This window comes from Astyanax mexicanus, chromosome 3, assembly GCF_023375975.1.
Source record: "Astyanax mexicanus isolate ESR-SI-001 chromosome 3, AstMex3_surface, whole genome shotgun sequence".
NCBI lineage: Eukaryota > Metazoa > Chordata > Actinopteri > Characiformes > Acestrorhamphidae > Astyanax > Astyanax mexicanus.
This window is the reverse complement of record NC_064410.1, coordinates 26964382-26973483: the sequence shown is the minus strand read 5'-3', so window position 1 is coordinate 26973483 and position 9102 is coordinate 26964382. Positions and strand designations below refer to the sequence as shown.

General features: G+C 34.7%; 1 long non-coding RNA gene across 1 annotated transcript; it reads left to right on the top strand.

The window, feature by feature from the left end:
* The first annotated feature begins 5533 nt into the window (after window positions 1-5533).
* On the top strand, window positions 5534-6401 carry LOC125799464 (uncharacterized). The gene is made up of 3 exons (XR_007438441.1): window positions 5534-5593; window positions 5760-5795; window positions 6282-6401. It is a non-coding gene; the product is annotated as an uncharacterized LOC125799464 (long non-coding RNA).
* The last annotated feature ends 2701 nt before the right edge of the window (window positions 6402-9102 follow it).

Here is a 9102-nt window from a genome sequence, read left to right as displayed (position 1 = left end):
TATTGTCATTAAGATGTAACATTAACCAGGGAATTTCTTGTTTATTTATCTTATTTTCTATCATTTTGCATATGTATTTGGATTGTAAATAATGAATATTAAAAATACATCATTAATTGTTTATTATATCAATATTATTACTATGAAATTAATGTTAATAAATTAATAACAATGAATTTTATGTAAAGACAGCTATCTATCCTGTGTGATCATGTACAAGTTTATTATTAACAACCAAGCCTATTTGTTATTTTAAGTGGATGAAATAATGCACGTAGACACACCTATGGAATGCACTGCACCCAGCTGAAGTCACGGCATCATTGTACACCAAAAACCTGTTGAACTTGTAAAACTAATGAATGTTTTCCAAAACCACTTGTATAATACAGTATGTGCAAATATTAAGTAAGTTTTATTGTATGTTTTCCTCATTTTATAATTTTCAAGACGGGATCAACCTATGGTTATAAAGCAAGAACCTTTTTCCTAAAAGGAATGCATGATGCCAAGACAAGAATTAGACCAGTGATGCTCCCCTTGAAGAAAAATACATTTCTTCTACATAATAATGCATTAAATGTGTGTTACCCATCACAATTCTAACTCTAGAACTGCATATATCAACTGTTTAGGTCTGTGTGACCTAAACACTTATAATGAGGGTATAATAGGGGAATGGGACATCTCCAGATTTTCTTTGTAGCATTCACAACATTGGCAATGTAGACTAAGCTGTCTAGTTGTTCTTCATTCTGAAAATAACTTAGACTGAATTTAGAAATATTTGGTTACGCCTATTCTTATGTGTAGAAGATTATTGGAACAAATTCTTCTAAATCCAAAATGAAAGTGTTCTCTATGACAGCTCTATGTAATAAACAACTTTACATAGTCCATATTAAAGATGGAACGATCAATTGAGTATTGTATTGGTGGATTTTCAGCCAAAATATGCGATTGGTAATCACTCAATTATTTCTGTAATCTGATCAATTTGGAACCTAAGGTTTACACACTTCTGACATTCACATGTTCCACGCTTCATGGAGGAAAGAACATAAAGGTTTTAACCCCACTAACCAGATAATAATGCTGTCCAGAGTGCATTTCTCAGTTCATACAGTGAGTAGCAAAGCTAACAAACACAGCTAAGCACATAAAACAGAAAATGCTGCAGACCATGTTTAGCCTCCACCAAAAGTACAGCAGCAACAGTCAGAAACCTAAAGAAATCATTTTAAATGATTTTAAAGAAATGATGAAAAATTATGAAAATGTTGGGCACCCTTGATCATTTTGGGGAAAAATCCCTAATTCAGATCTTTGGACTGAATCACATTTACCTTTGATCTGTAAACAGAAGAAGTGGTGGACAGAAATTCTCCAGCCCACAAAGCAAACTGCTTCGCATGGCTGAATTTAATCATGTTTTTAATCCTGCAGCATTAGCTTATATTTGCATTGATAAATATCAGAGTAGATGTGCTAACAGCTTTATCCCCTTCTGATTCTGCAGTAAAGGGCTGACTAAGAAGTTGTGTTGTTTAATCTCTGGCACACATCTCTGGGTCCTGTTTTTATTGTACAACAGTCATGCCCGTTGCAATAAGGCAAGCAAATCAATAAATTGTCTAGGGCTCCTAAATTTCTTAAAACAGCCCTGGCTACAGTAGTGGTTGACATACTCTAGTGGTTTTATATCTTTCATCACTATCAGTACATTTTACAGTGAAGCCTAATTGCTCCCATACGTATGATTTAAATACTGCCGCAGGAAGAGTTATTAGGGTAGAGATATACTTTCTGTTAACTGTGTTGCATATGCATGATGGCTGCCTAGCGTATCCTGCATTCGTTTGGTGAGTTGTTTGTGCATGTTCTTCACAAATTAACGGCATTCACATGCGAGATGCAGGGAGGGAGATCGTTTTAAAAGTGGATTTGGAAAAGTTGTGAAGATATGAAAAACAGCAAATATATCTCTAGACTAAGTTTGGAGCAGAGTTTGGGGCATACTTTGTTCACAAGATGCATCCGTGACAGCTCAACATCCAGATTGAACTGCAAAATAATTTTGTCCCAATAACAGAGCACAGTATATTAAAAAACGCTAAACTTTTATTTATTTATGTACCTACCAACCTACCTACCTTTTCTTCCACTTAAAGGGAGTTTCTTCCTCTTAAAAGATGTAACCGACTGCTTACATATTATTCCCTCAACAGAAGCAGCATAAACAGTTTTACCACGTTTTATTTTAAAAAGAAACACTGAATGTTTAGAGATGACAGTACATTTGTATACAGTTTGTGTTAGCTTTGAAACTCATACATCCAGCTCCCCTTCTTTTGTTTACCTGTCTAGCTGCTCTGATGAAATGTCTTTTAGCACACTGCCCAGTTGCACTGCTGCTTGCATGAAATAAGTTTAATTGATCCAGATATAGTTTTCTCACAATGAAAGGTTTTCCATGTTTTACTAAATTTTAGAAACGTTTTAGGCTGCTAACACAATCAGATTTAAAAAGATATTTTAATAGGTCCCACCTTTATTGATTATTAAATTTTTTGGGTTAATCCCCTGGCCCACCTTTTCCTTGGTTGAGGTTGTAGTAAACTTTATATTTGTAATATTTTTCTCTACTCAGATCATGTCATGTTGGCCTAAAATGAAATCCTCCAGGTTATTAAACATGAATGCAACTACAGTACAAATGATCTTTTGATTGTTCCACGCTAAGCTTTCAGAATTTAAGTAGCATATTTAACACCTGCTACTATGGGTAACATTGCTTATAACTTTCCTTGGTTTGTATATTTTTTTTAGGAAAAACACTTACCATAACAGGCTATTACTGAATTCACAGGAAAATATTCTATATAGATTTTTCTATTTTTTATTGCTAAAACATGTGAACATGTAACACTCAGGTAATGATAATTTTTAGTATATTTTTTAAACTAAAATGTTAACAGTTTATTTAAATACACTTTATTCAGGCTGATTAAACTGTTTGTGCACAGTTTACTGTAGTGTAAAGGGTCTTAAAGGTCTTATTCCATCATTTTTTAACTTATTTTGAAATGTCTAGTTGTGGTCTCTAGTATGAATGAATGCCATGTGAGCCGTATTTTTTTTTTTGTGTGTGTGTGTGTGTGTGAAAAAAAAGTGCTCATGTGTTTCTATTTAGCGCTGCTAAATTACTGAATTAGAGGTCTCTGAAGAAAGAAAGGTTTTGGCTCTTGTTCATGAATATTCATACATGCAAACATATTGCCTCTGATTGGCTAACAGCACTGCAGCAGAGAATACCTACCTGCCTTCCCCCCACAATCAATTTTACAGCTCTAAAACTCAAAGGACAAAATGTTTTCAGATATACAGCCTTTTTTTAAATATAATTTTTATTATTTATTTTATTTCTCCCCAATTTACACGGCCAATTACCCAACCCACTCATTAGGAGCCCCCCTACCCAACACACCAGGAGGGTGAAGACTAACACATGCAGCATTGCCGAGCAGCCAGCATGCTTGGAGGAAAGCGCAGCGACTCTGTTCCAAAACATCAGCTCACAGATGCCCTGTGTTGCAGAGATCACCCTAGGAGTGATGTGGGGAGAGAGTGCCATCTACCAATTTTGCTCCCTCTGAGTGCCGGCAGCTTGATGGCAAAGCTGCATTAGCGGGGGTTCAAACCTGCGACCTCCCGCTCATAGTGGCTGTGCGTTAGACCGCTGGACCACTCGGCACCAAGAGATACAGCCTTTGATATAGCACTAAGTGCTAGGTAAAGTTAACCCTTAAACTTCACTTAACGCCAGACTCAAATGGCCCGGCGGCATTGATAACGTTATCAATTCCTCGAGTCGACCCCAGACTGCCCGCCCCGGTGGTGCTCTTTCTTCCTGTGGCTGAGAAACGTATCAACGCCGCGAGCCGAGCTCAGACTGCCTACTCTAGTGCAGTTTTCTCTTACCGCGGCCGAGAAATGTTATCAACGATGCAAGCTGAGCCCAGACTGCCCTCAGCTATTAATAACGTTTCTTTCAGCCAAACTAACACTACTAAACTTTTACCTCACACTTGGTGATTCAGTGCTTGGGGGGTTTCAAATGTGTCAAGTTGTGCTACCTTGTCAAACCATGCTCCCATAGTGAATATTTAAGGTCTCGGTAAAATGTGGAATCATCCAGAGGTCTGATTTAAACCTCGAGTTATTTACACAAGATAGCTAATGCTAACTAGCACTGTAAACAAAAGCTGTAAGCTCCGCCTGTGGGCATTCCTGAGCTGAGGCCATGAAGTCACTGAATCCTGCTCTTCCTCACCATTTATCACAAGTTACATTAATTCATACCTGTCAAGTCTCCCGTTTTGGCCGGGAAACTACCGTATTTTCATAAAAACAGCCAATCAGCTTGCTGGTTTTGCTGCATGGGCAGGAGGGTCAGTGTGAGAATTGTCAGTTGTTAGAATTGATACTATTTTTAGGTCACCAACAGTCATTTTGCAGAATTTGTGCACCCTTTGTTTAATTTTAAATCCACTAAATAAAAAAAATATGAAGTAAATAAAAAAGTGAAGACTTTTATGTAAATATATATATAAAAGGGTTTTATTTAGGCTGTAGTATAAGAATTACATATGTAGGAATGTCCACAACATTTCAGTGTCAACAAAGGTAGACCTATCAGATTCTAAAAATCTAATTGTACTTTGTGTTTCACAGGTGATTATTTTAGATTTCTTGTAAACCTGTCTTAAATATAAGGGATACTGAACCTCGGTTAGGCTGATGGGACGACTCGAAGTGGGCATCGGAAAATTTCCCTTATTTTTAAATCTAAAATTTGACAGGTATGCATTAATTAGTGCTGCTGCAGTTTTGCTTTTAAATGATGGGGAAACAACATTATATTCGACAATCTTTTACGTTACTACACTTAATTTTTATACAATTATATTTGACCAAGATTGTGGCACATACATGCAGCGCTCTTACAGTTACAGTGCTGTGTGGCACTTTAGGGACAGTAGGTAAAAAAACAGACAAAACTCTGCTTAACTTTCTCAACATGAAAGTTGTAATGTCAAGCAAATGTACAATACAAAAAATTATGTATGTAGTTTACCATTGGTTTGGCATAAAAAGGTCAAATTTTGTTAAATTTAATAAGATTTATTCAGTGCTCATTTTGTCCAGTATTTTTCCAACTGTCCCTTACCGTTCAGTGTTGAAGGTGTGGGACTAAGGTGGGATTTTGCTAAATTTTTGGTCAGAAATACGAGTTACACATTGCACATCACATACAAGTTAAGGTTGTAAAATAAAAGACCATTAAAACACAATAACTCTTTCTCACAATGCAGACTATTCTGTCTGGTTATTCTTCATTCTTCAGCAGACTTTTATTGGGAACATTTGCGGTTAAGGCGCCGCCTATTTCTAAATTTACATGGTTACTGGAACAGAAGCTTTATAATTAAAAGTGAAAGTGTTTCTACTGACAGCCTCTAAGCTATAAAAACTTCCACTCATTTTCAGTTTGGAGCTGGAGAATGCCTCTTCATTGTGGCTGAATGTCCCTGTAAGTATTCAAGACTTTTATTTTAGTTATATATACTTATTCTTTAAGGTTTAAATAAAAAATTATACACACATTATAGAATTAATATATAAACATTATCCTAATTCTTCAGTGTGTCTATAAATTATAATTTGGTGACCATAACAGACTGTTACTGAATTCACAGGTTGAAGAGAAACAGAATCCATGTTAGAACACACAGGTAAGGATTATTTTAAGTGTTTGTTTAAAATAAAATCATATTTGATTTAAATAAACTTCAGTTGATACTGAGTAAGTATATGTGCTTTGTTTGATTAATTACATAAATGGTTTATATAAAAAAAATATTTAAAACATAATTCACATAAATACTTTGATACAAAGAGAAGACAGAATTAATTAAGCATAAAAAAAAAAAACTGAATCCAGGCATGGCTACATTAGCAAGTTAGATTTGGCCTGATCCATCTAGACATCAATGTCATTAAAATTAGTGTTGATTCACTAACCTATCATATCATAAAATTAGTAACACAAGAAAATATGTGTATCTGTATAACCAGCTGGTTAAAAAGCAGTGAAAAATATTTCTATTAATTGAACCTAATTCAATAAATTAATTGATTAATTAAACAAGATTATAATTTATGCATTTATAGATGTAAACAATATATATTGAACTCTACCTTCACCTTCTACCTTTCAGACAAGCTACCTCCCCCTGGTGAGGTTTGCTTCACCTCCGTATGGCCAGACTCAGTAAGCTTGTCCTGGGGTTCTCCAGAGGGTCTGGATGGGCCCCAGAAATTTAGGGTCATCTGGGAAGTTGGCGGCACAGAACGCAGTAAAACAGTACATGTAAATTACTTTGATATCAAAGACCTGTTACCAGGCACAGCGTACACTATTACTGTGGAAACTATTGGAGGCAACAGCAAGCAATGTTTTTCTGCATCTGTGACAACAGGTAAACTTTTTTCACATTTTTAATCTTTATTATTTAATATTTGCAAGCAACATAATGTTTTCGTAATTATTATTATTACTTATAATTATTTAATAACCATACATGAGTGGAATGCACTTGCAAAACATACAAACATATTGTATAAAATACAAATAGAAAATTTAGGTACAAATATATACAATAAAACACATCCAATAATGAAACCTGCTACTATTTATTGTTTAAGATTTGAAATATTAAGCGCTTTGTTTTTAATCATGCTTTAATTTTCTTCCCCTGAATAAAACACTGTAAATGGAGGTTTGAGCCATTCTTTTATTATGGCTTAAATACTTAATATCTGTCCCAAAAAACTTTTGTTCACAAATGTCTTGCTCTTCATTATTTTATGCATTAACATTTTGGGAGTTTTAGTTATTTTATTAAATTATTTAAATCAAGTAATACCATAATTTCCAAAAAGAGGAGATTAAACTGAAACTGTATTTTTTTTGTATATGTAGGTCAGACCAGCATGCAGCTTCAATGGTTAATGGTTGTGCCATCAATATTAATATAGTTTCAAAGCAAAATATTGTCATTCATGTTAATGCTTTTTTTTTGCCTTAAGGTTACTGTTTGTGTTTTTTAAAGATTGAATTTACTATCTATTTGCTAACGGCAAACACTGAACTCATTGTTAAATCTGTAAAACGACCAAAAGAAAAAAAAGTCTGATAAATGACAAATTAATTAAAACCACAGAACAAATTTTGATTAATTAAGGTAAACGAGAAAAGCACGTGTTCATAACTTATTGTTTTTTTTTTTAACTGTATGTTTGGATGCCAACCTCATCTAGGGTTTTAACCCTTTTTGAGACAAAACATTTGTCTCAATAATAATGTGACATAGCCACAGGTGCTGACATTTCTGTTTTTCAACAAAAGAAATATACAGTATTGCGCAAAGGTTTTAGGCAAGTCTGGAATTTTGTAGTAAAGAAAAATCTTCTTATCTGGGCAGTAAGTGTTTATTAGCTCAGTAAATCATTAGCATTACAATAAATACAAATAGCAATTTTACAAAAAGCAGTGTTTTCCTTAGCACATCTCCCATTTGAATTATCCGATATCGATTTATATAAATGCAAATTGATCTTTAGAATTGTCTTTTTTCGAGAAGGGTAGCTGCAGCCTGGAGCACCAGGCGGAGCCTACCTCCAAGTAGGATGGCGCTTCGTGTTAGGAGGCATGATGTTTTTTTTTTTTTTGGAAATTTTGTGCTTGTAAGTACGGAGCCCGGGAGGGGCCGCGGATAAAAAAAATAATTAAATCAAGTAAACAATATAGCAGTTCGTGCTCACGATTTCTGTAATTCGAGTGAACGATTTATGTAATTGGAGCTGTTTTTATGCGCACTAAGACAAGAAGCTCGGAGGGAAAGAATCATTTTTCTCTCTTGATCTGTTAAAGGGGTGCGGTGAAGATAATCAGTTATCTACATTTATAACATGCTGATAATAATACAGTTAATAATACAGTGTTACAGTTAGATGTACAGTACAGTGTGCAGATTTTGCCGTGGTGGAATCTCCACAGAGCGCAGGGGAGAGCCGACCATGACATCGGTTTCCCGGCCTCGAGACACCTGCCTCGCGCAGTTCTTCACAGAGCTTATTTACCAACAATATAGACAAATACAGTCAATTCCAGTCATGAATAAAGGAAACATTTTAATAATGCAGGATAAATGTGTGTTATTAAAACCAGATCAAAACAAAGTTATGATGCAATGTGAAACTGTTTTTTAATTTCTTATTTTCAACAATAATATAACGTAAAGAAGTATAATTTTATAAATATACAGCTATAAGAATTAGGTCCAAATGTACACTGTAAAAGGAAATAAAGATAATACAAAATTAATGCAATGTGTGACAGTTGTCTGGCTCATATAAGAGCTGCTTTAATTATGTAACACTATATAAAATCTAAATAGCTGGTCTAAAATACTACTACTACTATTATAATTATAAACTTGTTGAAGGTATATTTTCTTAATTATTTTTTTATATAAATTATTAACATATAGATTAAATCTATCATAAAAGTAATAATGATGTAATTTAAGAAGATGTGCATTTCCTTGGAGGCTGGCTGAATGTTATTGAGAAATAATAAACACATTTGCACATTGCATTATAACTTTGTTTTGATCTGGTTTTAATAACACACATTTATCCTGCATAAGTAAAATGTTTGTTTCCTTTATTCATGACTGGAATTTACTTGTTTTTGACTTTATTTGTCTATATTGTTGGTAAATAAGCACCGCGAAGGAGGACTGCGCTCGCGGCAGGTGTCTCCCGCCCAGGGAACCGATGCCGTGGTCAGCTCTCCCCCGCACACTGTGGAGATTCCACCGCCACGGCAAAATCTGCACACTGTACATCTAACTGTAAAACTATTGCATTAATAATCAGCAGGTTATAAATGTAGATAACTGATTATCTTCACCGCACCACTGTAACAGATGAAGAGAGAAAAAATATCCTTTCCCTCTGAGCTTATTAGTGCGC